General features: G+C 56.9%; 30 non-coding genes and 1 pseudogene across 30 annotated transcripts; all 31 read left to right on the top strand.

Annotated features, from left to right (window-relative positions):
- Positions 1-591: 591 nt before the first annotated feature.
- On the top strand, positions 592-709 carry LOC136951136 (U5 spliceosomal RNA). Its single transcript, XR_010877626.1, has one exon. It is a non-coding gene; the product is annotated as a U5 spliceosomal RNA (small nuclear RNA).
- Positions 710-1,341: 632 nt separating this feature from the next.
- LOC136951241 (U2 spliceosomal RNA) lies at positions 1,342-1,532 on the top strand. The gene has a single exon (XR_010877726.1). It is a non-coding gene; the product is annotated as a U2 spliceosomal RNA (small nuclear RNA).
- Positions 1,533-2,322: 790 nt separating this feature from the next.
- On the top strand, positions 2,323-2,440 carry LOC136951135 (U5 spliceosomal RNA). The gene has a single exon (XR_010877625.1). It is a non-coding gene; the product is annotated as a U5 spliceosomal RNA (small nuclear RNA).
- Positions 2,441-3,160: 720 nt separating this feature from the next.
- LOC136951240 (U2 spliceosomal RNA) lies at positions 3,161-3,351 on the top strand. Its single transcript, XR_010877725.1, has one exon. It is a non-coding gene; the product is annotated as a U2 spliceosomal RNA (small nuclear RNA).
- Positions 3,352-4,162: 811 nt separating this feature from the next.
- On the top strand, positions 4,163-4,280 carry LOC136951134 (U5 spliceosomal RNA). The gene has a single exon (XR_010877624.1). It is a non-coding gene; the product is annotated as a U5 spliceosomal RNA (small nuclear RNA).
- A 588-nt stretch (positions 4,281-4,868) lies between these two features.
- On the top strand, positions 4,869-5,059 carry LOC136951239 (U2 spliceosomal RNA). The gene has a single exon (XR_010877724.1). It is a non-coding gene; the product is annotated as a U2 spliceosomal RNA (small nuclear RNA).
- Positions 5,060-5,884: 825 nt separating this feature from the next.
- LOC136951133 (U5 spliceosomal RNA) lies at positions 5,885-6,002 on the top strand. Its single transcript, XR_010877623.1, has one exon. It is a non-coding gene; the product is annotated as a U5 spliceosomal RNA (small nuclear RNA).
- Positions 6,003-6,590: 588 nt separating this feature from the next.
- On the top strand, positions 6,591-6,781 carry LOC136951237 (U2 spliceosomal RNA). Its single transcript, XR_010877722.1, has one exon. It is a non-coding gene; the product is annotated as a U2 spliceosomal RNA (small nuclear RNA).
- A 790-nt stretch (positions 6,782-7,571) lies between these two features.
- LOC136951131 (U5 spliceosomal RNA) lies at positions 7,572-7,689 on the top strand. Its single transcript, XR_010877622.1, has one exon. It is a non-coding gene; the product is annotated as a U5 spliceosomal RNA (small nuclear RNA).
- A 720-nt stretch (positions 7,690-8,409) lies between these two features.
- LOC136951236 (U2 spliceosomal RNA) lies at positions 8,410-8,600 on the top strand. The gene has a single exon (XR_010877721.1). It is a non-coding gene; the product is annotated as a U2 spliceosomal RNA (small nuclear RNA).
- Positions 8,601-9,434: 834 nt separating this feature from the next.
- LOC136951129 (U5 spliceosomal RNA) lies at positions 9,435-9,552 on the top strand. Its single transcript, XR_010877620.1, has one exon. It is a non-coding gene; the product is annotated as a U5 spliceosomal RNA (small nuclear RNA).
- A 588-nt stretch (positions 9,553-10,140) lies between these two features.
- Positions 10,141-10,331, top strand: LOC136951235 (U2 spliceosomal RNA). Its single transcript, XR_010877720.1, has one exon. It is a non-coding gene; the product is annotated as a U2 spliceosomal RNA (small nuclear RNA).
- Positions 10,332-11,127: 796 nt separating this feature from the next.
- Positions 11,128-11,245, top strand: LOC136951128 (U5 spliceosomal RNA). Its single transcript, XR_010877619.1, has one exon. It is a non-coding gene; the product is annotated as a U5 spliceosomal RNA (small nuclear RNA).
- Positions 11,246-11,965: 720 nt separating this feature from the next.
- LOC136951225 (U2 spliceosomal RNA) lies at positions 11,966-12,156 on the top strand. The gene has a single exon (XR_010877710.1). It is a non-coding gene; the product is annotated as a U2 spliceosomal RNA (small nuclear RNA).
- An 825-nt stretch (positions 12,157-12,981) lies between these two features.
- On the top strand, positions 12,982-13,099 carry LOC136951127 (U5 spliceosomal RNA). The gene has a single exon (XR_010877618.1). It is a non-coding gene; the product is annotated as a U5 spliceosomal RNA (small nuclear RNA).
- A 588-nt stretch (positions 13,100-13,687) lies between these two features.
- On the top strand, positions 13,688-13,878 carry LOC136951213 (U2 spliceosomal RNA). Its single transcript, XR_010877699.1, has one exon. It is a non-coding gene; the product is annotated as a U2 spliceosomal RNA (small nuclear RNA).
- A 791-nt stretch (positions 13,879-14,669) lies between these two features.
- LOC136951125 (U5 spliceosomal RNA) lies at positions 14,670-14,787 on the top strand. Its single transcript, XR_010877617.1, has one exon. It is a non-coding gene; the product is annotated as a U5 spliceosomal RNA (small nuclear RNA).
- Positions 14,788-15,419: 632 nt separating this feature from the next.
- Positions 15,420-15,610, top strand: LOC136951201 (U2 spliceosomal RNA). Its single transcript, XR_010877688.1, has one exon. It is a non-coding gene; the product is annotated as a U2 spliceosomal RNA (small nuclear RNA).
- An 813-nt stretch (positions 15,611-16,423) lies between these two features.
- On the top strand, positions 16,424-16,541 carry LOC136951124 (U5 spliceosomal RNA). Its single transcript, XR_010877616.1, has one exon. It is a non-coding gene; the product is annotated as a U5 spliceosomal RNA (small nuclear RNA).
- A 632-nt stretch (positions 16,542-17,173) lies between these two features.
- Positions 17,174-17,364, top strand: LOC136951190 (U2 spliceosomal RNA). Its single transcript, XR_010877677.1, has one exon. It is a non-coding gene; the product is annotated as a U2 spliceosomal RNA (small nuclear RNA).
- A 793-nt stretch (positions 17,365-18,157) lies between these two features.
- LOC136951123 (U5 spliceosomal RNA) lies at positions 18,158-18,275 on the top strand. Its single transcript, XR_010877615.1, has one exon. It is a non-coding gene; the product is annotated as a U5 spliceosomal RNA (small nuclear RNA).
- A 632-nt stretch (positions 18,276-18,907) lies between these two features.
- LOC136951178 (U2 spliceosomal RNA) lies at positions 18,908-19,098 on the top strand. Its single transcript, XR_010877666.1, has one exon. It is a non-coding gene; the product is annotated as a U2 spliceosomal RNA (small nuclear RNA).
- Positions 19,099-19,916: 818 nt separating this feature from the next.
- LOC136951122 (U5 spliceosomal RNA) lies at positions 19,917-20,034 on the top strand. Its single transcript, XR_010877614.1, has one exon. It is a non-coding gene; the product is annotated as a U5 spliceosomal RNA (small nuclear RNA).
- Positions 20,035-20,754: 720 nt separating this feature from the next.
- On the top strand, positions 20,755-20,945 carry LOC136951167 (U2 spliceosomal RNA). The gene has a single exon (XR_010877655.1). It is a non-coding gene; the product is annotated as a U2 spliceosomal RNA (small nuclear RNA).
- Positions 20,946-21,767: 822 nt separating this feature from the next.
- Positions 21,768-21,885, top strand: LOC136951121 (U5 spliceosomal RNA). The gene has a single exon (XR_010877613.1). It is a non-coding gene; the product is annotated as a U5 spliceosomal RNA (small nuclear RNA).
- A 588-nt stretch (positions 21,886-22,473) lies between these two features.
- LOC136951155 (U2 spliceosomal RNA) lies at positions 22,474-22,664 on the top strand. Its single transcript, XR_010877644.1, has one exon. It is a non-coding gene; the product is annotated as a U2 spliceosomal RNA (small nuclear RNA).
- A 798-nt stretch (positions 22,665-23,462) lies between these two features.
- On the top strand, positions 23,463-23,580 carry LOC136951120 (U5 spliceosomal RNA). The gene has a single exon (XR_010877612.1). It is a non-coding gene; the product is annotated as a U5 spliceosomal RNA (small nuclear RNA).
- A 544-nt stretch (positions 23,581-24,124) lies between these two features.
- LOC136951142 (U2 spliceosomal RNA) lies at positions 24,125-24,315 on the top strand. Its single transcript, XR_010877632.1, has one exon. It is a non-coding gene; the product is annotated as a U2 spliceosomal RNA (small nuclear RNA).
- Positions 24,316-25,112: 797 nt separating this feature from the next.
- On the top strand, positions 25,113-25,230 carry LOC136951119 (U5 spliceosomal RNA). Its single transcript, XR_010877611.1, has one exon. It is a non-coding gene; the product is annotated as a U5 spliceosomal RNA (small nuclear RNA).
- A 588-nt stretch (positions 25,231-25,818) lies between these two features.
- On the top strand, positions 25,819-26,009 carry LOC136951130 (U2 spliceosomal RNA). Its single transcript, XR_010877621.1, has one exon. It is a non-coding gene; the product is annotated as a U2 spliceosomal RNA (small nuclear RNA).
- A 793-nt stretch (positions 26,010-26,802) lies between these two features.
- LOC136951102 (U5 spliceosomal RNA) lies at positions 26,803-26,922 on the top strand (annotated as a pseudogene).
- The last annotated feature ends 216 nt before the right edge of the window (positions 26,923-27,138 follow it).

Below are 27,138 nucleotides of genomic sequence, written 5' to 3'. Positions count from 1 at the left end.
ACAAAGCGGAACAAGCGATCCCTACCAAAAAAACGGGGTGAAAAGGGGGTGTGGGCGGAGCCCTGTCGGCCGGTGGCGTTTTCCCGCCCTTTTAGATATAAAAAAAAAAAAAAAAAAAAAAAAAAAAAAAAAAGTGAGTGACTGAGTGAGTGAGTGACTGAGTGAGTGACTGAGTGAGTGAGTGACAGAGAGAGAGAGAGAGAGAGAGAGAGAGAGAGAGAGAGAGAGAGAGAGAGAGAGCTGGCTGACATTCAGCGGGGCCGAGGTGAAAAACTGGAAGGCAATCGGAATGAGTTTTTTATCGCCGTGTCAGTCGACACCAACACGGAGTGGACTGGCTGGAAGGCGCATACGATAAACACGTACGGATCTTAATGGAGAAAAAGCCATCAATGAAATGGAGAAAGTGCGGTAAGGAAAGAAAAGCCAAGCGGGCGGGCCGAGCCCCTCTGCGGCCCGTGGCGTTTCCGCGCCTTTTTTTTCCCGAGAAGGATGCGGTTCGCCCCGGTTCTCCCCGGTTCGCCCCCGCGGACGGGTGAGTCAGGGCCAACGGAGGGGTTGGGGGTAGGCCGTTTGGGTCGTTTCAAATCGACGCTCTGGTTCCCCTTCAGCACGCACAAGCCTTTCGCCTTTTACTAAAGACTTCCGTGGAGGGGAGCGCCGACGAGTGGAACGTGGTATTTTTGGGAGGCTTTGCCCGAGGGAGGGCAGAGCCTGATGGACGTGTGACAAAAGCAGGGTGAGGTTGGCTTTGGGGTTAGGTGCGTGCCTGCGGGTAAGGCAGGTTTTGTCTTTGCTTCTTCTGTAGCTGTTTCAATTCTGTTGCCTTTTGGCCTGGGCTTTCCGCTTCCGTCCCTGCTTGTCCTGCGGCTTTTGGCCTGGGCTTTCCGCTTCCGTCCCTGCTTGTCCTGCGGCTTTTGGCCTGGGCTTTCCGCTTCCGTCCCTGCTTGTCCTGCGGCTTTTGGCCTGGGCTTTCCGCTTCCGTCCCTGCTTGTCCTGCGGCTTTTGGCCTGGGCTTTCCGCTTCCGTCCCTGCTTGTCCTGCGGCTTTTGGCCTGGGCTTTCCGCTTCCGTCCCTGCTTGTCCTGCGGCTTTTGGCCTGGGCTTTCCGCTTCCGTCCCTGCTTGTCCTGCGGCTTTTGGCCTGGGCTTTCCGCTTCCGTCCCTGCTTGTCCTGCGGCTTTTGGCCTGGGCTTTCCGCTTCCGTCCCTGCTTGTCCTGCGGCTTTTGGCCTCGGCTTTGGTTTTGGCTTTTGGTGGTTTCGGCCGTTCTCGGTGTGGTGACCGAGCGGCCCAGGTGGTGCACGGAGGGTCCGCGCGCCGGGGGCGTCCGATAATGCGGTCATCGCTTCTCGGCCTTTTGGCTAAGATCAAGTGTAGTATCTGTTCTTATCAGTTTAATATCTGATATGTCCTCCATGCGAGGACAACATATTAAACGGATTTTTGCAACAGGGAGTCGGAACAGGGGCTCGCTCCGTCCGCTCCGCGCATCGCCCCGGTATTGCAGCGTCTCCGGGAAGGGTGCAATCTTTCTAAGCGTGTCAAAGAGAAAAGCTAGTGAGGGAGGGAGGGAGGGAGGGAGGGAGGGAGGGAGGGAAGGAAGGAAGGAAGGAAGGAGGGAGGGAAGGAGGGAATGTCTGAATGAGTGAGGTTTGGGGGAGAGGGGTTTAGGTTAGGGCTAGGGTTTTTGGGGTGAGGGTCAAAAAACCCTCAAAAGGGGGGGGCCCCCCAACAAAGCGGAACAAGCGATCCCTACCAAAAAAACGGGGTGAAAAGGGGGTGTGGGCGGAGCCCTGTCGGCCGGTGGCGTTTTCCCGCCCTTTTAGATATAAAAAAAAAAAAAAAAAAAAAAAAAAAAAAAAAAGTGAGTGACTGAGTGAGTGAGTGACTGAGTGAGTGACTGAGTGAGTGAGTGACAGAGAGAGAGAGAGAGAGAGAGAGAGAGAGAGAGAGAGAGAGAGAGAGAGAGAGCTGGCTGACATTCAGCGGGGCCGAGGTGAAAAACTGGAAGGCAATCGGAATGAGTTTTTTATCGCCGTGTCAGTCGACACCAACACGGAGTGGACTGGCTGGAAGGCGCATACGATAAACACGTACGGATCTTAATGGAGAAAAAGCCATCAATGAAATGGAGAAAGTGCGGTAAGGAAAGAAAAGCCAAGCGGGCGGGCCGAGCCCCTCTGCGGCCCGTGGCGTTTCCGCGCCTTTTTTTTCCCGAGAAGGATGCGGTTCGCCCCGGTTCTCCCCGGTTCGCCCCCGCGGACGGGTGAGTCAGGGCCAACGGAGGGGTTGGGGGTAGGCCGTTTGGGTCGTTTCAAATCGACGCTCTGGTTCCCCTTCAGCACGCACAAGCCTTTCGCCTTTTACTAAAGACTTCCGTGGAGGGGAGCGCCGACGAGTGGAACGTGGTATTTTTGGGAGGCTTTGCCCGAGGGAGGGCAGAGCCTGATGGACGTGTGACAAAAGCAGGGTGAGGTTGGCTTTGGGGTTAGGTGCGTGCCTGCGGGTAAGGCAGGTTTTGTCTTTGCTTCTTCTGTAGCTGTTTCAATTCTGTTGCCTTTTGGCCTGGGCTTTCCGCTTCCGTCCCTGCTTGTCCTGCGGCTTTTGGCCTGGGCTTTCCGCTTCCGTCCCTGCTTGTCCTGCGGCTTTTGGCCTGGGCTTTCCGCTTCCGTCCCTGCTTGTCCTGCGGCTTTTGGCCTGGGCTTTCCGCTTCCGTCCCTGCTTGTCCTGCGGCTTTTGGCCTGGGCTTTCCGCTTCCGTCCCTGCTTGTCCTGCGGCTTTTGGCCTGGGCTTTCCGCTTCCGTCCCTGCTTGTCCTGCGGCTTTTGGCCTGGGCTTTCCGCTTCCGTCCCTGCTTGTCCTGCGGCTTTTGGCCTGGGCTTTCCGCTTCCGTCCCTGCTTGTCCTGCGGCTTTTGGCCTGGGCTTTCCGCTTCCGTCCCTGCTTGTCCTGCGGCTTTTGGCCTGGGCTTTCCGCTTCCGTCCCTGCTTGTCCTGCGGCTTTTGGCCTGGGCTTTCCGCTTCCGTCCCTGCTTGTCCTGCGGCTTTTGGCCTCGGCTTTGGTTTTGGCTTTTGGTGGTTTCGGCCGTTCTCGGTGTGGTGACCGAGCGGCCCAGGTGGTGCACGGAGGGTCCGCGCGCCGGGGGCGTCCGATAATGCGGTCATCGCTTCTCGGCCTTTTGGCTAAGATCAAGTGTAGTATCTGTTCTTATCAGTTTAATATCTGATATGTCCTCCATGCGAGGACAACATATTAAACGGATTTTTGCAACAGGGAGTCGGAACAGGGGCTCGCTCCGTCCGCTCCGCGCATCGCCCCGGTATTGCAGCGTCTCCGGGAAGGGTGCAATCTTTCTAAGCGTGTCAAAGAGAAAAGCTAGTGAGGGAGGGAGGGAGGGAGGGAGGGAGGGAGGGAGGGAGGGAGGGAGGGAGGGAGGGAAGGAAGGAAGGAAGGAAGGAGGGAGGGAAGGAGGGAATGTCTGAATGAGTGAGGTTTGGGGGAGAGGGGTTTAGGTTAGGGCTAGGGTTTTTGGGGTGAGGGTCAAAAAACCCTCAAAAGGGGGGGGCCCCCCAACAAAGCGGAACAAGCGATCCCTACCAAAAAAACGGGGTGAAAAGGGGGTGTGGGCGGAGCCCTGTCGGCCGGTGGCGTTTTCCCGCCCTTTTAGATATAAAAAAAAAAAAAAAAAAAAAAAAAAAAAAAAAGTGAGTGACTGAGTGAGTGAGTGACTGAGTGAGTGACTGAGTGAGTGAGTGACAGAGAGAGAGAGAGAGAGAGAGAGAGAGAGAGAGAGAGAGAGAGAGAGAGAGAGAGCTGGCTGACATTCAGCGGGGCCGAGGTGAAAAACTGGAAGGCAATCGGAATGAGTTTTTTATCGCCGTGTCAGTCGACACCAACACGGAGTGGACTGGCTGGAAGGCGCATACGATAAACACGTACGGATCTTAATGGAGAAAAAGCCATCAATGAAATGGAGAAAGTGCGGTAAGGAAAGAAAAGCCAAGCGGGCGGGCCGAGCCCCTCTGCGGCCCGTGGCGTTTCCGCGCCTTTTTTTTCCCGAGAAGGATGCGGTTCGCCCCGGTTCTCCCCGGTTCGCCCCCGCGGACGGGTGAGTCAGGGCCAACGGAGGGGTTGGGGGTAGGCCGTTTGGGTCGTTTCAAATCGACGCTCTGGTTCCCCTTCAGCACGCACAAGCCTTTCGCCTTTTACTAAAGACTTCCGTGGAGGGGAGCGCCGACGAGTGGAACGTGGTATTTTTGGGAGGCTTTGCCCGAGGGAGGGCAGAGCCTGATGGACGTGTGACAAAAGCAGGGTGAGGTTGGCTTTGGGGTTAGGTGCGTGCCTGCGGGTAAGGCAGGTTTTGTCTTTGCTTCTTCTGTAGCTGTTTCAATTCTGTTGCCTTTTGGCCTGGGCTTTCCGCTTCCGTCCCTGCTTGTCCTGCGGCTTTTGGCCTGGGCTTTCCGCTTCCGTCCCTGCTTGTCCTGCGGCTTTTGGCCTGGGCTTTCCGCTTCCGTCCCTGCTTGTCCTGCGGCTTTTGGCCTGGGCTTTCCGCTTCCGTCCCTGCTTGTCCTGCGGCTTTTGGCCTGGGCTTTCCGCTTCCGTCCCTGCTTGTCCTGCGGCTTTTGGCCTGGGCTTTCCGCTTCCGTCCCTGCTTGTCCTGCGGCTTTTGGCCTGGGCTTTCCGCTTCCGTCCCTGCTTGTCCTGCGGCTTTTGGCCTGGGCTTTCCGCTTCCGTCCCTGCTTGTCCTGCGGCTTTTGGCCTCGGCTTTGGTTTTGGCTTTTGGTGGTTTCGGCCGTTCTCGGTGTGGTGACCGAGCGGCCCAGGTGGTGCACGGAGGGTCCGCGCGCCGGGGGCGTCCGATAATGCGGTCATCGCTTCTCGGCCTTTTGGCTAAGATCAAGTGTAGTATCTGTTCTTATCAGTTTAATATCTGATATGTCCTCCATGCGAGGACAACATATTAAACGGATTTTTGCAACAGGGAGTCGGAACAGGGGCTCGCTCCGTCCGCTCCGCGCATCGCCCCGGTATTGCAGCGTCTCCGGGAAGGGTGCAATCTTTCTAAGCGTGTCAAAGAGAAAAGCTAGTGAGGGAGGGAGGGAGGGAGGGAGGGAGGGAGGGAGGGAGGGAGGGAGGGAGGGAGGGAGGGAGGGAGGGAGGGAAGGAAGGAAGGAAGGAAGGAGGGAGGGAAGGAGGGAATGTCTGAATGAGTGAGGTTTGGGGGAGAGGGGTTTAGGTTAGGGCTAGGGTTTTTGGGGTGAGGGTCAAAAAACCCTCAAAAGGGGGGGGCCCCCCAACAAAGCGGAACAAGCGATCCCTACCAAAAAAACGGGGTGAAAAGGGGGTGTGGGCGGAGCCCTGTCGGCCGGTGGCGTTTTCCCGCCCTTTTAGATATAAAAAAAAAAAAAAAAAAAAAAAAAAAAAAAAAGTGAGTGACTGAGTGAGTGAGTGACTGAGTGAGTGACTGAGTGAGTGAGTGACAGAGAGAGAGAGAGAGAGAGAGAGAGAGAGAGAGAGAGAGAGAGAGAGAGAGAGCTGGCTGACATTCAGCGGGGCCGAGGTGAAAAACTGGAAGGCAATCGGAATGAGTTTTTTATCGCCGTGTCAGTCGACACCAACACGGAGTGGACTGGCTGGAAGGCGCATACGATAAACACGTACGGATCTTAATGGAGAAAAAGCCATCAATGAAATGGAGAAAGTGCGGTAAGGAAAGAAAAGCCAAGCGGGCGGGCCGAGCCCCTCTGCGGCCCGTGGCGTTTCCGCGCCTTTTTTTTCCCGAGAAGGATGCGGTTCGCCCCGGTTCTCCCCGGTTCGCCCCCGCGGACGGGTGAGTCAGGGCCAACGGAGGGGTTGGGGGTAGGCCGTTTGGGTCGTTTCAAATCGACGCTCTGGTTCCCCTTCAGCACGCACAAGCCTTTCGCCTTTTACTAAAGACTTCCGTGGAGGGGAGCGCCGACGAGTGGAACGTGGTATTTTTGGGAGGCTTTGCCCGAGGGAGGGCAGAGCCTGATGGACGTGTGACAAAAGCAGGGTGAGGTTGGCTTTGGGGTTAGGTGCGTGCCTGCGGGTAAGGCAGGTTTTGTCTTTGCTTCTTCTGTAGCTGTTTCAATTCTGTTGCCTTTTGGCCTGGGCTTTCCGCTTCCGTCCCTGCTTGTCCTGCGGCTTTTGGCCTGGGCTTTCCGCTTCCGTCCCTGCTTGTCCTGCGGCTTTTGGCCTGGGCTTTCCGCTTCCGTCCCTGCTTGTCCTGCGGCTTTTGGCCTGGGCTTTCCGCTTCCGTCCCTGCTTGTCCTGCGGCTTTTGGCCTGGGCTTTCCGCTTCCGTCCCTGCTTGTCCTGCGGCTTTTGGCCTGGGCTTTCCGCTTCCGTCCCTGCTTGTCCTGCGGCTTTTGGCCTGGGCTTTCCGCTTCCGTCCCTGCTTGTCCTGCGGCTTTTGGCCTGGGCTTTCCGCTTCCGTCCCTGCTTGTCCTGCGGCTTTTGGCCTCGGCTTTGGTTTTGGCTTTTGGTGGTTTCGGCCGTTCTCGGTGTGGTGACCGAGCGGCCCAGGTGGTGCACGGAGGGTCCGCGCGCCGGGGGCGTCCGATAATGCGGTCATCGCTTCTCGGCCTTTTGGCTAAGATCAAGTGTAGTATCTGTTCTTATCAGTTTAATATCTGATATGTCCTCCATGCGAGGACAACATATTAAACGGATTTTTGCAACAGGGAGTCGGAACAGGGGCTCGCTCCGTCCGCTCCGCGCATCGCCCCGGTATTGCAGCGTCTCCGGGAAGGGTGCAATCTTTCTAAGCGTGTCAAAGAGAAAAGCTAGTGAGGGAGGGAGGGAGGGAGGGAGGGAGGGAGGGAGGGAAGGAAGGAAGGAAGGAAGGAGGGAGGGAAGGAGGGAATGTCTGAATGAGTGAGGTTTGGGGGAGAGGGGTTTAGGTTAGGGCTAGGGTTTTTGGGGTGAGGGTCAAAAAACCCTCAAAAGGGGGGGGCCCCCCAACAAAGCGGAACAAGCGATCCCTACCAAAAAAACGGGGTGAAAAGGGGGTGTGGGCGGAGCCCTGTCGGCCGGTGGCGTTTTCCCGCCCTTTTAGATATAAAAAAAAAAAAAAAAAAAAAAAAAAAAAAAAAAGTGAGTGACTGAGTGAGTGAGTGACTGAGTGAGTGACTGAGTGAGTGAGTGACAGAGAGAGAGAGAGAGAGAGAGAGAGAGAGAGAGAGAGAGAGAGAGAGAGAGAGCTGGCTGACATTCAGCGGGGCCGAGGTGAAAAACTGGAAGGCAATCGGAATGAGTTTTTTATCGCCGTGTCAGTCGACACCAACACGGAGTGGACTGGCTGGAAGGCGCATACGATAAACACGTACGGATCTTAATGGAGAAAAAGCCATCAATGAAATGGAGAAAGTGCGGTAAGGAAAGAAAAGCCAAGCGGGCGGGCCGAGCCCCTCTGCGGCCCGTGGCGTTTCCGCGCCTTTTTTTTCCCGAGAAGGATGCGGTTCGCCCCGGTTCTCCCCGGTTCGCCCCCGCGGACGGGTGAGTCAGGGCCAACGGAGGGGTTGGGGGTAGGCCGTTTGGGTCGTTTCAAATCGACGCTCTGGTTCCCCTTCAGCACGCACAAGCCTTTCGCCTTTTACTAAAGACTTCCGTGGAGGGGAGCGCCGACGAGTGGAACGTGGTATTTTTGGGAGGCTTTGCCCGAGGGAGGGCAGAGCCTGATGGACGTGTGACAAAAGCAGGGTGAGGTTGGCTTTGGGGTTAGGTGCGTGCCTGCGGGTAAGGCAGGTTTTGTCTTTGCTTCTTCTGTAGCTGTTTCAATTCTGTTGCCTTTTGGCCTGGGCTTTCCGCTTCCGTCCCTGCTTGTCCTGCGGCTTTTGGCCTGGGCTTTCCGCTTCCGTCCCTGCTTGTCCTGCGGCTTTTGGCCTGGGCTTTCCGCTTCCGTCCCTGCTTGTCCTGCGGCTTTTGGCCTGGGCTTTCCGCTTCCGTCCCTGCTTGTCCTGCGGCTTTTGGCCTGGGCTTTCCGCTTCCGTCCCTGCTTGTCCTGCGGCTTTTGGCCTGGGCTTTCCGCTTCCGTCCCTGCTTGTCCTGCGGCTTTTGGCCTGGGCTTTCCGCTTCCGTCCCTGCTTGTCCTGCGGCTTTTGGCCTGGGCTTTCCGCTTCCGTCCCTGCTTGTCCTGCGGCTTTTGGCCTGGGCTTTCCGCTTCCGTCCCTGCTTGTCCTGCGGCTTTTGGCCTGGGCTTTCCGCTTCCGTCCCTGCTTGTCCTGCGGCTTTTGGCCTGGGCTTTCCGCTTCCGTCCCTGCTTGTCCTGCGGCTTTTGGCCTCGGCTTTGGTTTTGGCTTTTGGTGGTTTCGGCCGTTCTCGGTGTGGTGACCGAGCGGCCCAGGTGGTGCACGGAGGGTCCGCGCGCCGGGGGCGTCCGATAATGCGGTCATCGCTTCTCGGCCTTTTGGCTAAGATCAAGTGTAGTATCTGTTCTTATCAGTTTAATATCTGATATGTCCTCCATGCGAGGACAACATATTAAACGGATTTTTGCAACAGGGAGTCGGAACAGGGGCTCGCTCCGTCCGCTCCGCGCATCGCCCCGGTATTGCAGCGTCTCCGGGAAGGGTGCAATCTTTCTAAGCGTGTCAAAGAGAAAAGCTAGTGAGGGAGGGAGGGAGGGAGGGAGGGAGGGAGGGAGGGAGGGAGGGAGGGAGGGAGGGAGGGAGGGAGGGAGGGAGGGAGGGAAGGAAGGAAGGAAGGAAGGAGGGAGGGAAGGAGGGAATGTCTGAATGAGTGAGGTTTGGGGGAGAGGGGTTTAGGTTAGGGCTAGGGTTTTTGGGGTGAGGGTCAAAAAACCCTCAAAAGGGGGGGGCCCCCCAACAAAGCGGAACAAGCGATCCCTACCAAAAAAACGGGGTGAAAAGGGGGTGTGGGCGGAGCCCTGTCGGCCGGTGGCGTTTTCCCGCCCTTTTAGATATAAAAAAAAAAAAAAAAAAAAAAAAAAAAAAAAAAGTGAGTGACTGAGTGAGTGAGTGACTGAGTGAGTGACTGAGTGAGTGAGTGACAGAGAGAGAGAGAGAGAGAGAGAGAGAGAGAGAGAGAGAGAGAGAGAGAGAGAGCTGGCTGACATTCAGCGGGGCCGAGGTGAAAAACTGGAAGGCAATCGGAATGAGTTTTTTATCGCCGTGTCAGTCGACACCAACACGGAGTGGACTGGCTGGAAGGCGCATACGATAAACACGTACGGATCTTAATGGAGAAAAAGCCATCAATGAAATGGAGAAAGTGCGGTAAGGAAAGAAAAGCCAAGCGGGCGGGCCGAGCCCCTCTGCGGCCCGTGGCGTTTCCGCGCCTTTTTTTTCCCGAGAAGGATGCGGTTCGCCCCGGTTCTCCCCGGTTCGCCCCCGCGGACGGGTGAGTCAGGGCCAACGGAGGGGTTGGGGGTAGGCCGTTTGGGTCGTTTCAAATCGACGCTCTGGTTCCCCTTCAGCACGCACAAGCCTTTCGCCTTTTACTAAAGACTTCCGTGGAGGGGAGCGCCGACGAGTGGAACGTGGTATTTTTGGGAGGCTTTGCCCGAGGGAGGGCAGAGCCTGATGGACGTGTGACAAAAGCAGGGTGAGGTTGGCTTTGGGGTTAGGTGCGTGCCTGCGGGTAAGGCAGGTTTTGTCTTTGCTTCTTCTGTAGCTGTTTCAATTCTGTTGCCTTTTGGCCTGGGCTTTCCGCTTCCGTCCCTGCTTGTCCTGCGGCTTTTGGCCTGGGCTTTCCGCTTCCGTCCCTGCTTGTCCTGCGGCTTTTGGCCTGGGCTTTCCGCTTCCGTCCCTGCTTGTCCTGCGGCTTTTGGCCTGGGCTTTCCGCTTCCGTCCCTGCTTGTCCTGCGGCTTTTGGCCTGGGCTTTCCGCTTCCGTCCCTGCTTGTCCTGCGGCTTTTGGCCTGGGCTTTCCGCTTCCGTCCCTGCTTGTCCTGCGGCTTTTGGCCTGGGCTTTCCGCTTCCGTCCCTGCTTGTCCTGCGGCTTTTGGCCTGGGCTTTCCGCTTCCGTCCCTGCTTGTCCTGCGGCTTTTGGCCTCGGCTTTGGTTTTGGCTTTTGGTGGTTTCGGCCGTTCTCGGTGTGGTGACCGAGCGGCCCAGGTGGTGCACGGAGGGTCCGCGCGCCGGGGGCGTCCGATAATGCGGTCATCGCTTCTCGGCCTTTTGGCTAAGATCAAGTGTAGTATCTGTTCTTATCAGTTTAATATCTGATATGTCCTCCATGCGAGGACAACATATTAAACGGATTTTTGCAACAGGGAGTCGGAACAGGGGCTCGCTCCGTCCGCTCCGCGCATCGCCCCGGTATTGCAGCGTCTCCGGGAAGGGTGCAATCTTTCTAAGCGTGTCAAAGAGAAAAGCTAGTGAGGGAGGGAGGGAGGGAGGGAGGGAGGGAGGGAGGGAGGGAAGGAAGGAAGGAAGGAAGGAGGGAGGGAAGGAGGGAATGTCTGAATGAGTGAGGTTTGGGGGAGAGGGGTTTAGGTTAGGGCTAGGGTTTTTGGGGTGAGGGTCAAAAAACCCTCAAAAGGGGGGGGCCCCCCAACAAAGCGGAACAAGCGATCCCTACCAAAAAAACGGGGTGAAAAGGGGGTGTGGGCGGAGCCCTGTCGGCCGGTGGCGTTTTCCCGCCCTTTTAGATATAAAAAAAAAAAAAAAAAAAAAAAAAAAAAAAAAAGTGAGTGACTGAGTGAGTGAGTGACTGAGTGAGTGACTGAGTGAGTGAGTGACAGAGAGAGAGAGAGAGAGAGAGAGAGAGAGAGAGAGAGAGAGAGAGAGAGAGAGAGCTGGCTGACATTCAGCGGGGCCGAGGTGAAAAACTGGAAGGCAATCGGAATGAGTTTTTTATCGCCGTGTCAGTCGACACCAACACGGAGTGGACTGGCTGGAAGGCGCATACGATAAACACGTACGGATCTTAATGGAGAAAAAGCCATCAATGAAATGGAGAAAGTGCGGTAAGGAAAGAAAAGCCAAGCGGGCGGGCCGAGCCCCTCTGCGGCCCGTGGCGTTTCCGCGCCTTTTTTTTCCCGAGAAGGATGCGGTTCGCCCCGGTTCTCCCCGGTTCGCCCCCGCGGACGGGTGAGTCAGGGCCAACGGAGGGGTTGGGGGTAGGCCGTTTGGGTCGTTTCAAATCGACGCTCTGGTTCCCCTTCAGCACGCACAAGCCTTTCGCCTTTTACTAAAGACTTCCGTGGAGGGGAGCGCCGACGAGTGGAACGTGGTATTTTTGGGAGGCTTTGCCCGAGGGAGGGCAGAGCCTGATGGACGTGTGACAAAAGCAGGGTGAGGTTGGCTTTGGGGTTAGGTGCGTGCCTGCGGGTAAGGCAGGTTTTGTCTTTGCTTCTTCTGTAGCTGTTTCAATTCTGTTGCCTTTTGGCCTGGGCTTTCCGCTTCCGTCCCTGCTTGTCCTGCGGCTTTTGGCCTGGGCTTTCCGCTTCCGTCCCTGCTTGTCCTGCGGCTTTTGGCCTGGGCTTTCCGCTTCCGTCCCTGCTTGTCCTGCGGCTTTTGGCCTGGGCTTTCCGCTTCCGTCCCTGCTTGTCCTGCGGCTTTTGGCCTGGGCTTTCCGCTTCCGTCCCTGCTTGTCCTGCGGCTTTTGGCCTGGGCTTTCCGCTTCCGTCCCTGCTTGTCCTGCGGCTTTTGGCCTGGGCTTTCCGCTTCCGTCCCTGCTTGTCCTGCGGCTTTTGGCCTGGGCTTTCCGCTTCCGTCCCTGCTTGTCCTGCGGCTTTTGGCCTGGGCTTTCCGCTTCCGTCCCTGCTTGTCCTGCGGCTTTTGGCCTGGGCTTTCCGCTTCCGTCCCTGCTTGTCCTGCGGCTTTTGGCCTGGGCTTTCCGCTTCCGTCCCTGCTTGTCCTGCGGCTTTTGGCCTCGGCTTTGGTTTTGGCTTTTGGTGGTTTCGGCCGTTCTCGGTGTGGTGACCGAGCGGCCCAGGTGGTGCACGGAGGGTCCGCGCGCCGGGGGCGTCCGATAATGCGGTCATCGCTTCTCGGCCTTTTGGCTAAGATCAAGTGTAGTATCTGTTCTTATCAGTTTAATATCTGATATGTCCTCCATGCGAGGACAACATATTAAACGGATTTTTGCAACAGGGAGTCGGAACAGGGGCTCGCTCCGTCCGCTCCGCGCATCGCCCCGGTATTGCAGCGTCTCCGGGAAGGGTGCAATCTTTCTAAGCGTGTCAAAGAGAAAAGCTAGTGAGGGAGGGAGGGAGGGAGGGAGGGAGGGAGGGAGGGAGGGAGGGAGGGAGGGAGGGAGGGAGGGAGGGAGGGAAGGAAGGAAGGAAGGAAGGAGGGAGGGAAGGAGGGAATGTCTGAATGAGTGAGGTTTGGGGGAGAGGGGTTTAGGTTAGGGCTAGGGTTTTTGGGGTGAGGGTCAAAAAACCCTCAAAAGGGGGGGGCCCCCCAACAAAGCGGAACAAGCGATCCCTACCAAAAAAACGGGGTGAAAAGGGGGTGTGGGCGGAGCCCTGTCGGCCGGTGGCGTTTTCCCGCCCTTTTAGATATAAAAAAAAAAAAAAAAAAAAAAAAAAAAAAAAAGTGAGTGACTGAGTGAGTGAGTGACTGAGTGAGTGACTGAGTGAGTGAGTGACAGAGAGAGAGAGAGAGAGAGAGAGAGAGAGAGAGAGAGAGAGAGAGAGAGAGAGCTGGCTGACATTCAGCGGGGCCGAGGTGAAAAACTGGAAGGCAATCGGAATGAGTTTTTTATCGCCGTGTCAGTCGACACCAACACGGAGTGGACTGGCTGGAAGGCGCATACGATAAACACGTACGGATCTTAATGGAGAAAAAGCCATCAATGAAATGGAGAAAGTGCGGTAAGGAAAGAAAAGCCAAGCGGGCGGGCCGAGCCCCTCTGCGGCCCGTGGCGTTTCCGCGCCTTTTTTTTCCCGAGAAGGATGCGGTTCGCCCCGGTTCTCCCCGGTTCGCCCCCGCGGACGGGTGAGTCAGGGCCAACGGAGGGGTTGGGGGTAGGCCGTTTGGGTCGTTTCAAATCGACGCTCTGGTTCCCCTTCAGCACGCACAAGCCTTTCGCCTTTTACTAAAGACTTCCGTGGAGGGGAGCGCCGACGAGTGGAACGTGGTATTTTTGGGAGGCTTTGCCCGAGGGAGGGCAGAGCCTGATGGACGTGTGACAAAAGCAGGGTGAGGTTGGCTTTGGGGTTAGGTGCGTGCCTGCGGGTAAGGCAGGTTTTGTCTTTGCTTCTTCTGTAGCTGTTTCAATTCTGTTGCCTTTTGGCCTGGGCTTTCCGCTTCCGTCCCTGCTTGTCCTGCGGCTTTTGGCCTGGGCTTTCCGCTTCCGTCCCTGCTTGTCCTGCGGCTTTTGGCCTGGGCTTTCCGCTTCCGTCCCTGCTTGTCCTGCGGCTTTTGGCCTGGGCTTTCCGCTTCCGTCCCTGCTTGTCCTGCGGCTTTTGGCCTGGGCTTTCCGCTTCCGTCCCTGCTTGTCCTGCGGCTTTTGGCCTGGGCTTTCCGCTTCCGTCCCTGCTTGTCCTGCGGCTTTTGGCCTGGGCTTTCCGCTTCCGTCCCTGCTTGTCCTGCGGCTTTTGGCCTGGGCTTTCCGCTTCCGTCCCTGCTTGTCCTGCGGCTTTTGGCCTCGGCTTTGGTTTTGGCTTTTGGTGGTTTCGGCCGTTCTCGGTGTGGTGACCGAGCGGCCCAGGTGGTGCACGGAGGGTCCGCGCGCCGGGGGCGTCCGATAATGCGGTCATCGCTTCTCGGCCTTTTGGCTAAGATCAAGTGTAGTATCTGTTCTTATCAGTTTAATATCTGATATGTCCTCCATGCGAGGACAACATATTAAACGGATTTTTGCAACAGGGAGTCGGAACAGGGGCTCGCTCCGTCCGCTCCGCGCATCGCCCCGGTATTGCAGCGTCTCCGGGAAGGGTGCAATCTTTCTAAGCGTGTCAAAGAGAAAAGCTAGTGAGGGAGGGAGGGAGGGAGGGAGGGAGGGAGGGAGGGAGGGAGGGAAGGAAGGAAGGAAGGAGGGAGGGAAGGAGGGAATGTCTGAATGAGTGAGGTTTGGGGGAGAGGGGTTTAGGTTAGGGCTAGGGTTTTTGGGGTGAGGGTCAAAAAACCCTCAAAAGGGGGGGGCCCCCCAACAAAGCGGAACAAGCGATCCCTACCAAAAAAACGGGGTGAAAAGGGGGTGTGGGCGGAGCCCTGTCGGCCGGTGGCGTTTTCCCGCCCTTTTAGATATAAAAAAAAAAAAAAAAAAAAAAAAAAAAAAAGTGAGTGACTGAGTGAGTGAGTGACTGAGTGAGTGACTGAGTGAGTGAGTGACAGAGAGAGAGAGAGAGAGAGAGAGAGAGAGAGAGAGAGAGAGAGAGAGAGAGAGCTGGCTGACATTCAGCGGGGCCGAGGTGAAAAACTGGAAGGCAATCGGAATGAGTTTTTTATCGCCGTGTCAGTCGACACCAACACGGAGTGGACTGGCTGGAAGGCGCATACGATAAACACGTACGGATCTTAATGGAGAAAAAGCCATCAATGAAATGGAGAAAGTGCGGTAAGGAAAGAAAAGCCAAGCGGGCGGGCCGAGCCCCTCTGCGGCCCGTGGCGTTTCCGCGCCTTTTTTTTCCCGAGAAGGATGCGGTTCGCCCCGGTTCTCCCCGGTTCGCCCCCGCGGACGGGTGAGTCAGGGCCAACGGAGGGGTTGGGGGTAGGCCGTTTGGGTCGTTTCAAATCGACGCTCTGGTTCCCCTTCAGCACGCACAAGCCTTTCGCCTTTTACTAAAGACTTCCGTGGAGGGGAGCGCCGACGAGTGGAACGTGGTATTTTTGGGAGGCTTTGCCCGAGGGAGGGCAGAGCCTGATGGACGTGTGACAAAAGCAGGGTGAGGTTGGCTTTGGGGTTAGGTGCGTGCCTGCGGGTAAGGCAGGTTTTGTCTTTGCTTCTTCTGTAGCTGTTTCAATTCTGTTGCCTTTTGGCCTGGGCTTTCCGCTTCCGTCCCTGCTTGTCCTGCGGCTTTTGGCCTGGGCTTTCCGCTTCCGTCCCTGCTTGTCCTGCGGCTTTTGGCCTGGGCTTTCCGCTTCCGTCCCTGCTTGTCCTGCGGCTTTTGGCCTGGGCTTTCCGCTTCCGTCCCTGCTTGTCCTGCGGCTTTTGGCCTGGGCTTTCCGCTTCCGTCCCTGCTTGTCCTGCGGCTTTTGGCCTGGGCTTTCCGCTTCCGTCCCTGCTTGTCCTGCGGCTTTTGGCCTGGGCTTTCCGCTTCCGTCCCTGCTTGTCCTGCGGCTTTTGGCCTGGGCTTTCCGCTTCCGTCCCTGCTTGTCCTGCGGCTTTTGGCCTGGGCTTTCCGCTTCCGTCCCTGCTTGTCCTGCGGCTTTTGGCCTCGGCTTTGGTTTTGGCTTTTGGTGGTTTCGGCCGTTCTCGGTGTGGTGACCGAGCGGCCCAGGTGGTGCACGGAGGGTCCGCGCGCCGGGGGCGTCCGATAATGCGGTCATCGCTTCTCGGCCTTTTGGCTAAGATCAAGTGTAGTATCTGTTCTTATCAGTTTAATATCTGATATGTCCTCCATGCGAGGACAACATATTAAACGGATTTTTGCAACAGGGAGTCGGAACAGGGGCTCGCTCCGTCCGCTCCGCGCATCGCCCCGGTATTGCAGCGTCTCCGGGAAGGGTGCAATCTTTCTAAGCGTGTCAAAGAGAAAAGCTAGTGAGGGAGGGAGGGAGGGAGGGAGGGAGGGAGGGAGGGAGGGAGGGAGGGAGGGAGGGAGGGAAGGAAGGAAGGAAGGAAGGAGGGAGGGAAGGAGGGAATGTCTGAATGAGTGAGGTTTGGGGGAGAGGGGTTTAGGTTAGGGCTAGGGTTTTTGGGGTGAGGGTCAAAAAACCCTCAAAAGGGGGGGGCCCCCCAACAAAGCGGAACAAGCGATCCCTACCAAAAAAACGGGGTGAAAAGGGGGTGTGGGCGGAGCCCTGTCGGCCGGTGGCGTTTTCCCGCCCTTTTAGATATAAAAAAAAAAAAAAAAAAAAAAAAAAAAAAAAAGTGAGTGACTGAGTGAGTGAGTGACTGAGTGAGTGACTGAGTGAGTGAGTGACAGAGAGAGAGAGAGAGAGAGAGAGAGAGAGAGAGAGAGAGAGAGAGAGAGAGAGCTGGCTGACATTCAGCGGGGCCGAGGTGAAAAACTGGAAGGCAATCGGAATGAGTTTTTTATCGCCGTGTCAGTCGACACCAACACGGAGTGGACTGGCTGGAAGGCGCATACGATAAACACGTACGGATCTTAATGGAGAAAAAGCCATCAATGAAATGGAGAAAGTGCGGTAAGGAAAGAAAAGCCAAGCGGGCGGGCCGAGCCCCTCTGCGGCCCGTGGCGTTTCCGCGCCTTTTTTTTCCCGAGAAGGATGCGGTTCGCCCCGGTTCTCCCCGGTTCGCCCCCGCGGACGGGTGAGTCAGGGCCAACGGAGGGGTTGGGGGTAGGCCGTTTGGGTCGTTTCAAATCGACGCTCTGGTTCCCCTTCAGCACGCACAAGCCTTTCGCCTTTTACTAAAGACTTCCGTGGAGGGGAGCGCCGACGAGTGGAACGTGGTATTTTTGGGAGGCTTTGCCCGAGGGAGGGCAGAGCCTGATGGACGTGTGACAAAAGCAGGGTGAGGTTGGCTTTGGGGTTAGGTGCGTGCCTGCGGGTAAGGCAGGTTTTGTCTTTGCTTCTTCTGTAGCTGTTTCAATTCTGTTGCCTTTTGGCCTGGGCTTTCCGCTTCCGTCCCTGCTTGTCCTGCGGCTTTTGGCCTGGGCTTTCCGCTTCCGTCCCTGCTTGTCCTGCGGCTTTTGGCCTGGGCTTTCCGCTTCCGTCCCTGCTTGTCCTGCGGCTTTTGGCCTGGGCTTTCCGCTTCCGTCCCTGCTTGTCCTGCGGCTTTTGGCCTGGGCTTTCCGCTTCCGTCCCTGCTTGTCCTGCGGCTTTTGGCCTGGGCTTTCCGCTTCCGTCCCTGCTTGTCCTGCGGCTTTTGGCCTGGGCTTTCCGCTTCCGTCCCTGCTTGTCCTGCGGCTTTTGGCCTGGGCTTTCCGCTTCCGTCCCTGCTTGTCCTGCGGCTTTTGGCCTGGGCTTTCCGCTTCCGTCCCTGCTTGTCCTGCGGCTTTTGGCCTCGGCTTTGGTTTTGGCTTTTGGTGGTTTCGGCCGTTCTCGGTGTGGTGACCGAGCGGCCCAGGTGGTGCACGGAGGGTCCGCGCGCCGGGGGCGTCCGATAATGCGGTCATCGCTTCTCGGCCTTTTGGCTAAGATCAAGTGTAGTATCTGTTCTTATCAGTTTAATATCTGATATGTCCTCCATGCGAGGACAACATATTAAACGGATTTTTGCAACAGGGAGTCGGAACAGGGGCTCGCTCCGTCCGCTCCGCGCATCGCCCCGGTATTGCAGCGTCTCCGGGAAGGGTGCAATCTTTCTAAGCGTGTCAAAGAGAAAAGCTAGTGAGGGAGGGAGGGAGGGAGGGAGGGAGGGAGGGAGGGAGGGAGGGAAGGAAGGAAGGAAGGAAGGAGGGAGGGAAGGAGGGAATGTCTGAATGAGTGAGGTTTGGGGGAGAGGGGTTTAGGTTAGGGCTAGGGTTTTTGGGGTGAGGGTCAAAAAACCCTCAAAAGGGGGGGGCCCCCCAACAAAGCGGAACAAGCGATCCCTACCAAAAAAACGGGGTGAAAAGGGGGTGTGGGCGGAGCCCTGTCGGCCGGTGGCGTTTTCCCGCCCTTTTAGATATAAAAAAAAAAAAAAAAAAAAAAAAAAAAAAAAAGTGAGTGACTGAGTGAGTGAGTGACTGAGTGAGTGACTGAGTGAGTGAGTGACAGAGAGAGAGAGAGAGAGAGAGAGAGAGAGAGAGAGAGAGAGAGAGAGAGCTGGCTGACATTCAGCGGGGCCGAGGTGAAAAACTGGAAGGCAATCGGAATGAGTTTTTTATCGCCGTGTCAGTCGACACCAACACGGAGTGGACTGGCTGGAAGGCGCATACGATAAACACGTACGGATCTTAATGGAGAAAAAGCCATCAATGAAATGGAGAAAGTGCGGTAAGGAAAGAAAAGCCAAGCGGGCGGGCCGAGCCCCTCTGCGGCCCGTGGCGTTTCCGCGCCTTTTTTTTCCCGAGAAGGATGCGGTTCGCCCCGGTTCTCCCCGGTTCGCCCCCGCGGACGGGTGAGTCAGGGCCAACGGAGGGGTTGGGGGTAGGCCGTTTGGGTCGTTTCAAATCGACGCTCTGGTTCCCCTTCAGCACGCACAAGCCTTTCGCCTTTTACTAAAGACTTCCGTGGAGGGGAGCGCCGACGAGTGGAACGTGGTATTTTTGGGAGGCTTTGCCCGAGGGAGGGCAGAGCCTGATGGACGTGTGACAAAAGCAGGGTGAGGTTGGCTTTGGGGTTAGGTGCGTGCCTGCGGGTAAGGCAGGTTTTGTCTTTGCTTCTTCTGTAGCTGTTTCAATTCTGTTGCCTTTTGGCCTGGGCTTTCCGCTTCCGTCCCTGCTTGTCCTGCGGCTTTTGGCCTGGGCTTTCCGCTTCCGTCCCTGCTTGTCCTGCGGCTTTTGGCCTGGGCTTTCCGCTTCCGTCCCTGCTTGTCCTGCGGCTTTTGGCCTGGGCTTTCCGCTTCCGTCCCTGCTTGTCCTGCGGCTTTTGGCCTGGGCTTTCCGCTTCCGTCCCTGCTTGTCCTGCGGCTTTTGGCCTGGGCTTTCCGCTTCCGTCCCTGCTTGTCCTGCGGCTTTTGGCCTGGGCTTTCCGCTTCCGTCCCTGCTTGTCCTGCGGCTTTTGGCCTGGGCTTTCCGCTTCCGTCCCTGCTTGTCCTGCGGCTTTTGGCCTGGGCTTTCCGCTTCCGTCCCTGCTTGTCCTGCGGCTTTTGGCCTCGGCTTTGGTTTTGGCTTTTGGTGGTTTCGGCCGTTCTCGGTGTGGTGACCGAGCGGCCCAGGTGGTGCACGGAGGGTCCGCGCGCCGGGGGCGTCCGATAATGCGGTCATCGCTTCTCGGCCTTTTGGCTAAGATCAAGTGTAGTATCTGTTCTTATCAGTTTAATATCTGATATGTCCTCCATGCGAGGACAACATATTAAACGGATTTTTGCAACAGGGAGTCGGAACAGGGGCTCGCTCCGTCCGCTCCGCGCATCGCCCCGGTATTGCAGCGTCTCCGGGAAGGGTGCAATCTTTCTAAGCGTGTCAAAGAGAAAAGCTAGTGAGGGAGGGAGGGAGGGAGGGAGGGAGGGAGGGAGGGAGGGAGGGAGGGAGGGAGGGAGGGAGGGAAGGAAGGAAGGAAGGAAGGAGGGAGGGAAGGAGGGAATGTCTGAATGAGTGAGGTTTGGGGGAGAGGGGTTTAGGTTAGGGCTAGGGTTTTTGGGGTGAGGGTCAAAAAACCCTCAAAAGGGGGGGGCCCCCCAACAAAGCGGAACAAGCGATCCCTACCAAAAAAACGGGGTGAAAAGGGGGTGTGGGCGGAGCCCTGTCGGCCGGTGGCGTTTTCCCGCCCTTTTAGATATAAAAAAAAAAAAAAAAAAAAAAAAAAAAAAAAAAGTGAGTGACTGAGTGAGTGAGTGACTGAGTGAGTGACTGAGTGAGTGAGTGACAGAGAGAGAGAGAGAGAGAGAGAGAGAGAGAGAGAGAGAGAGAGAGAGAGAGAGCTGGCTGACATTCAGCGGGGCCGAGGTGAAAAACTGGAAGGCAATCGGAATGAGTTTTTTATCGCCGTGTCAGTCGACACCAACACGGAGTGGACTGGCTGGAAGGCGCATACGATAAACACGTACGGATCTTAATGGAGAAAAAGCCATCAATGAAATGGAGAAAGTGCGGTAAGGAAAGAAAAGCCAAGCGGGCGGGCCGAGCCCCTCTGCGGCCCGTGGCGTTTCCGCGCCTTTTTTTTCCCGAGAAGGATGCGGTTCGCCCCGGTTCTCCCCGGTTCGCCCCCGCGGACGGGTGAGTCAGGGCCAACGGAGGGGTTGGGGGTAGGCCGTTTGGGTCGTTTCAAATCGACGCTCTGGTTCCCCTTCAGCACGCACAAGCCTTTCGCCTTTTACTAAAGACTTCCGTGGAGGGGAGCGCCGACGAGTGGAACGTGGTATTTTTGGGAGGCTTTGCCCGAGGGAGGGCAGAGCCTGATGGACGTGTGACAAAAGCAGGGTGAGGTTGGCTTTGGGGTTAGGTGCGTGCCTGCGGGTAAGGCAGGTTTTGTCTTTGCTTCTTCTGTAGCTGTTTCAATTCTGTTGCCTTTTGGCCTGGGCTTTCCGCTTCCGTCCCTGCTTGTCCTGCGGCTTTTGGCCTGGGCTTTCCGCTTCCGTCCCTGCTTGTCCTGCGGCTTTTGGCCTGGGCTTTCCGCTTCCGTCCCTGCTTGTCCTGCGGCTTTTGGCCTGGGCTTTCCGCTTCCGTCCCTGCTTGTCCTGCGGCTTTTGGCCTGGGCTTTCCGCTTCCGTCCCTGCTTGTCCTGCGGCTTTTGGCCTGGGCTTTCCGCTTCCGTCCCTGCTTGTCCTGCGGCTTTTGGCCTGGGCTTTCCGCTTCCGTCCCTGCTTGTCCTGCGGCTTTTGGCCTGGGCTTTCCGCTTCCGTCCCTGCTTGTCCTGCGGCTTTTGGCCTGGGCTTTCCGCTTCCGTCCCTGCTTGTCCTGCGGCTTTTGGCCTGGGCTTTCCGCTTCCGTCCCTGCTTGTCCTGCGGCTTTTGGCCTGGGCTTTCCGCTTCCGTCCCTGCTTGTCCTGCGGCTTTTGGCCTCGGCTTTGGTTTTGGCTTTTGGTGGTTTCGGCCGTTCTCGGTGTGGTGACCGAGCGGCCCAGGTGGTGCACGGAGGGTCCGCGCGCCGGGGGCGTCCGATAATGCGGTCATCGCTTCTCGGCCTTTTGGCTAAGATCAAGTGTAGTATCTGTTCTTATCAGTTTAATATCTGATATGTCCTCCATGCGAGGACAACATATTAAACGGATTTTTGCAACAGGGAGTCGGAACAGGGGCTCGCTCCGTCCGCTCCGCGCATCGCCCCGGTATTGCAGCGTCTCCGGGAAGGGTGCAATCTTTCTAAGCGTGTCAAAGAGAAAAGCTAGTGAGGGAGGGAGGGAGGGAGGGAGGGAGGGAGGGAGGGAGGGAGGGAGGGAGGGAGGGAGGGAGGGAGGGGAAGGAAGGAAGGAAGGAAGGAGGGAGGGAAGGAGGGAATGTCTGAATGAGTGAGGTTTGGGGGAGAGGGGTTTAGGTTAGGGCTAGGGTTTTTGGGGTGAGGGTCAAAAAACCCTCAAAAGGGGGGGGCCCCCCAACAAAGCGGAACAAGCGATCCCTACCAAAAAAACGGGGTGAAAAGGGGGTGTGGGCGGAGCCCTGTCGGCCGGTGGCGTTTTCCCGCCCTTTTAGATATAAAAAAAAAAAAAAAAAAAAAAAAAAAAAAAAAGTGAGTGACTGAGTGAGTGAGTGACTGAGTGAGTGACTGAGTGAGTGAGTGACAGAGAGAGAGAGAGAGAGAGAGAGAGAGAGAGAGAGAGAGAGAGAGAGAGAGAGCTGGCTGACATTCAGCGGGGCCGAGGTGAAAAACTGGAAGGCAATCGGAATGAGTTTTTTATCGCCGTGTCAGTCGACACCAACACGGAGTGGACTGGCTGGAAGGCGCATACGATAAACACGTACGGATCTTAATGGAGAAAAAGCCATCAATGAAATGGAGAAAGTGCGGTAAGGAAAGAAAAGCCAAGCGGGCGGGCCGAGCCCCTCTGCGGCCCGTGGCGTTTCCGCGCCTTTTTTTTCCCGAGAAGGATGCGGTTCGCCCCGGTTCTCCCCGGTTCGCCCCCGCGGACGGGTGAGTCAGGGCCAACGGAGGGGTTGGGGGTAGGCCGTTTGGGTCGTTTCAAATCGACGCTCTGGTTCCCCTTCAGCACGCACAAGCCTTTCGCCTTTTACTAAAGACTTCCGTGGAGGGGAGCGCCGACGAGTGGAACGTGGTATTTTTGGGAGGCTTTGCCCGAGGGAGGGCAGAGCCTGATGGACGTGTGACAAAAGCAGGGTGAGGTTGGCTTTGGGGTTAGGTGCGTGCCTGCGGGTAAGGCAGGTTTTGTCTTTGCTTCTTCTGTAGCTGTTTCAATTCTGTTGCCTTTTGGCCTGGGCTTTCCGCTTCCGTCCCTGCTTGTCCTGCGGCTTTTGGCCTGGGCTTTCCGCTTCCGTCCCTGCTTGTCCTGCGGCTTTTGGCCTGGGCTTTCCGCTTCCGTCCCTGCTTGTCCTGCGGCTTTTGGCCTGGGCTTTCCGCTTCCGTCCCTGCTTGTCCTGCGGCTTTTGGCCTGGGCTTTCCGCTTCCGTCCCTGCTTGTCCTGCGGCTTTTGGCCTGGGCTTTCCGCTTCCGTCCCTGCTTGTCCTGCGGCTTTTGGCCTGGGCTTTCCGCTTCCGTCCCTGCTTGTCCTGCGGCTTTTGGCCTGGGCTTTCCGCTTCCGTCCCTGCTTGTCCTGCGGCTTTTGGCCTCGGCTTTGGTTTTGGCTTTTGGTGGTTTCGGCCGTTCTCGGTGTGGTGACCGAGCGGCCCAGGTGGTGCACGGAGGGTCCGCGCGCCGGGGGCGTCCGATAATGCGGTCATCGCTTCTCGGCCTTTTGGCTAAGATCAAGTGTAGTATCTGTTCTTATCAGTTTAATATCTGATATGTCCTCCATGCGAGGACAACATATTAAACGGATTTTTGCAACAGGGAGTCGGAACAGGGGCTCGCTCCGTCCGCTCCGCGCATCGCCCCGGTATTGCAGCGTCTCCGGGAAGGGTGCAATCTTTCTAAGCGTGTCAAAGAGAAAAGCTAGTGAGGGAGGGAGGGAGGGAGGGAGGGAGGGAGGGAGGGAGGGAGGGAAGGAAGGAAGGAAGGAAGGAGGGAGGGAAGGAGGGAATGTCTGAATGAGTGAGGTTTGGGGGAGAGGGGTTTAGGTTAGGGCTAGGGTTTTTGGGGTGAGGGTCAAAAAACCCTCAAAAGGGGGGGGCCCCCCAACAAAGCGGAACAAGCGATCCCTACCAAAAAAACGGGGTGAAAAGGGGGTGTGGGCGGAGCCCTGTCGGCCGGTGGCGTTTTCCCGCCCTTTTAGATATAAAAAAAAAAAAAAAAAAAAAAAAAAAAAAAAAAGTGAGTGACTGAGTGAGTGAGTGACTGAGTGAGTGACTGAGTGAGTGAGTGACAGAGAGAGAGAGAGAGAGAGAGAGAGAGAGAGAGAGAGAGAGAGAGAGAGAGAGCTGGCTGACATTCAGCGGGGCCGAGGTGAAAAACTGGAAGGCAATCGGAATGAGTTTTTTATCGCCGTGTCAGTCGACACCAACACGGAGTGGACTGGCTGGAAGGCGCATACGATAAACACGTACGGATCTTAATGGAGAAAAAGCCATCAATGAAATGGAGAAAGTGCGGTAAGGAAAGAAAAGCCAAGCGGGCGGGCCGAGCCCCTCTGCGGCCCGTGGCGTTTCCGCGCCTTTTTTTTCCCGAGAAGGATGCGGTTCGCCCCGGTTCTCCCCGGTTCGCCCCCGCGGACGGGTGAGTCAGGGCCAACGGAGGGGTTGGGGGTAGGCCGTTTGGGTCGTTTCAAATCGACGCTCTGGTTCCCCTTCAGCACGCACAAGCCTTTCGCCTTTTACTAAAGACTTCCGTGGAGGGGAGCGCCGACGAGTGGAACGTGGTATTTTTGGGAGGCTTTGCCCGAGGGAGGGCAGAGCCTGATGGACGTGTGACAAAAGCAGGGTGAGGTTGGCTTTGGGGTTAGGTGCGTGCCTGCGGGTAAGGCAGGTTTTGTCTTTGCTTCTTCTGTAGCTGTTTCAATTCTGTTGCCTTTTGGCCTGGGCTTTCCGCTTCCGTCCCTGCTTGTCCTGCGGCTTTTGGCCTGGGCTTTCCGCTTCCGTCCCTGCTTGTCCTGCGGCTTTTGGCCTGGGCTTTCCGCTTCCGTCCCTGCTTGTCCTGCGGCTTTTGGCCTGGGCTTTCCGCTTCCGTCCCTGCTTGTCCTGCGGCTTTTGGCCTGGGCTTTCCGCTTCCGTCCCTGCTTGTCCTGCGGCTTTTGGCCTGGGCTTTCCGCTTCCGTCCCTGCTTGTCCTGCGGCTTTTGGCCTGGGCTTTCCGCTTCCGTCCCTGCTTGTCCTGCGGCTTTTGGCCTCGGCTTTGGTTTTGGCTTTTGGTGGTTTCGGCCGTTCTCGGTGTGGTGACCGAGCGGCCCAGGTGGTGCACGGAGGGTCCGCGCGCCGGGGGCGTCCGATAATGCGGTCATCGCTTCTCGGCCTTTTGGCTAAGATCAAGTGTAGTATCTGTTCTTATCAGTTTAATATCTGATATGTCCTCCATGCGAGGACAACATATTAAACGGATTTTTGCAACAGGGAGTCGGAACAGGGGCTCGCTCCGTCCGCTCCGCGCATCGCCCCGGTATTGCAGCGTCTCCGGGAAGGGTGCAATCTTTCTAAGCGTGTCAAAGAGAAAAGCTAGTGAGGGAGGGAGGGAGGGAGGGAGGGAGGGAGGGAGGGAGGGAGGGAAGGAAGGAAGGAAGGAAGGAGGGAGGGAAGGAGGGAATGTCTGAATGAGTGAGGTTTGGGGGAGAGGGGTTTAGGTTAGGGCTAGGGTTTTTGGGGTGAGGGTCAAAAAACCCTCAAAAGGGGGGGGCCCCCCAACAAAGCGGAACAAGCGATCCCTACCAAAAAAACGGGGTGAAAAGGGGGTGTGGGCGGAGCCCTGTCGGCCGGTGGCGTTTTCCCGCCCTTTTAGATATAAAAAAAAAAAAAAAAAAAAAAAAAAAAAAAAAGTGAGTGACTGAGTGAGTGAGTGACTGAGTGAGTGACTGAGTGAGTGAGTGACAGAGAGAGAGAGAGAGAGAGAGAGAGAGAGAGAGAGAGAGAGAGAGAGAGAGAGCTGGCTGACATTCAGCGGGGCCGAGGTGAAAAACTGGAAGGCAATCGGAATGAGTTTTTTATCGCCGTGTCAGTCGACACCAACACGGAGTGGACTGGCTGGAAGGCGCATACGATAAACACGTACGGATCTTAATGGAGAAAAAGCCATCAATGAAATGGAGAAAGTGCGGTAAGGAAAGAAAAGCCAAGCGGGCGGGCCGAGCCCCTCTGCGGCCCGTGGCGTTTCCGCGCCTTTTTTTTCCCGAGAAGGATGCGGTTCGCCCCGGTTCTCCCCGGTTCGCCCCCGCGGACGGGTGAGTCAGGGCCAACGGAGGGGTTGGGGGTAGGCCGTTTGGGTCGTTTCAAATCGACGCTCTGGTTCCCCTTCAGCACGCACAAGCCTTTCGCCTTTTACTAAAGACTTCCGTGGAGGGGAGCGCCGACGAGTGGAACGTGGTATTTTTGGGAGGCTTTGCCCGAGGGAGGGCAGAGCCTGATGGACGTGTGACAAAAGCAGGGTGAGGTTGGCTTTGGGGTTAGGTGCGTGCCTGCGGGTAAGGCAGGTTTTGTCTTTGCTTCTTCTGTAGCTGTTTCAATTCTGTTGCCTTTTGGCCTGGGCTTTCCGCTTCCGTCCCTGCTTGTCCTGCGGCTTTTGGCCTGGGCTTTCCGCTTCCGTCCCTGCTTGTCCTGCGGCTTTTGGCCTGGGCTTTCCGCTTCCGTCCCTGCTTGTCCTGCGGCTTTTGGCCTGGGCTTTCCGCTTCCGTCCCTGCTTGTCCTGCGGCTTTTGGCCTGGGCTTTCCGCTTCCGTCCCTGCTTGTCCTGCGGCTTTTGGCCTGGGCTTTCCGCTTCCGTCCCTGCTTGTCCTGCGGCTTTTGGCCTGGGCTTTCCGCTTCCGTCCCTGCTTGTCCTGCGGCTTTTGGCCTGGGCTTTCCGCTTCCGTCCCTGCTTGTCCTGCGGCTTTTGGCCTCGGCTTTGGTTTTGGCTTTTGGTGGTTTCGGCCGTTCTCGGTGTGGTGACCGAGCGGCCCAGGTGGTGCACGGAGGGTCCGCGCGCCGGGGGCGTCCGATAATGCGGTCATCGCTTCTCGGCCTTTTGGCTAAGATCAAGTGTAGTATCTGTTCTTATCAGTTTAATATCTGATATGTCCTCCATGCGAGGACAACATATTAAACGGATTTTTGCAACAGGGAGTCGGAACAGGGGCTCGCTCCGTCCGCTCCGCGCATCGCCCCGGTATTGCAGCGTCTCCGGGAAGGGTGCAATCTTTCTAAGCGTGTCAAAGAGAAAAGCTAGTGAGGGAGGGAGGGAGGGAGGGAGGGAGGGAGGGAGGGAGGGAGGGAAGGAAGGAAGGAAGGAAGGAGGGAGGGAAGGAGGGAATGTCTGAATGAGTGAGGTTTGGGGGAGAGGGGTTTAGGTTAGGGCTAGGGTTTTTGGGGTGAGGGTCAAAAAACCCTCAAAAGGGGGGGGCCCCCCAACAAAGCGGAACAAGCGATCCCTACCAAAAAAACGGGGTGAAAAGGGGGTGTGGGCGGAGCCCTGTCGGCCGGTGGCGTTTTCCCGCCCTTTTAGATATAAAAAAAAAAAAAAAAAAAAAAAAAAAAAAAAAAGTGAGTGACTGAGTGAGTGAGTGACTGAGTGAGTGACTGAGTGAGTGAGTGACAGAGAGAGAGAGAGAGAGAGAGAGAGAGAGAGAGAGAGAGAGAGAGAGAGAGAGCTGGCTGACATTCAGCGGGGCCGAGGTGAAAAACTGGAAGGCAATCGGAATGAGTTTTTTATCGCCGTGTCAGTCGACACCAACACGGAGTGGACTGGCTGGAAGGCGCATACGATAAACACGTACGGATCTGAGAAAAAGCCATCAATGAAATGGAGAAAGTGCGGTAAGGAAAGAAAAGCCAAGCGGGCGGGCCGAGCCCCTCTGCGGCCCGTGGCGTTTCCGCGCCTTTTTTTTCCCGAGAAGGATGCGGTTCGCCCCGGTTCTCCCCGGTTCGCCCCCGCGGACGGGTGAGTCAGGGCCAACGGAGGGGTTGGGGGTAGGCCGTTTGGGTCGTTTCAAATCGACGCTCTGGTTCCCCTTCAGCACGCACAAGCCTTTCGCCTTTTACTAAAGACTTCCGTGGAGGGGAGCGCCGACGAGTGGAAAACGTGGTATTTTTGGGAGGCTTTGCCCGAGGGAGGGCAGAGCCTGATGGACGTGTGACAAAAGCAGGGTGAGGTTGGCTTTGGGGTTAGGTGCGTGCCTGCGGGTAAGGCAGGTTTTGTCTTTGCTTCTTCTGTAGCTGTTTCAATTCTGTTGCCTTTTGGCCTGGGCTTTCCGCTTCCGTCCCTGCTTGTCCTGCGGCTTTTGGCCTGGGCTTTCCGCTTCCGTCCCTGCTTGTCCTGCGGCTTTTGGCCTG

The sequence above is a fragment of the Osmerus mordax genome, chromosome 10, assembly GCF_038355195.1.
Source record: "Osmerus mordax isolate fOsmMor3 chromosome 10, fOsmMor3.pri, whole genome shotgun sequence".
NCBI classification, from domain to species: Eukaryota; Metazoa; Chordata; class Actinopteri; order Osmeriformes; family Osmeridae; genus Osmerus; species Osmerus mordax.
Note: the sequence above shows the minus strand (reverse complement) of the source record. Positions and strands in the feature narration are given on the sequence as shown.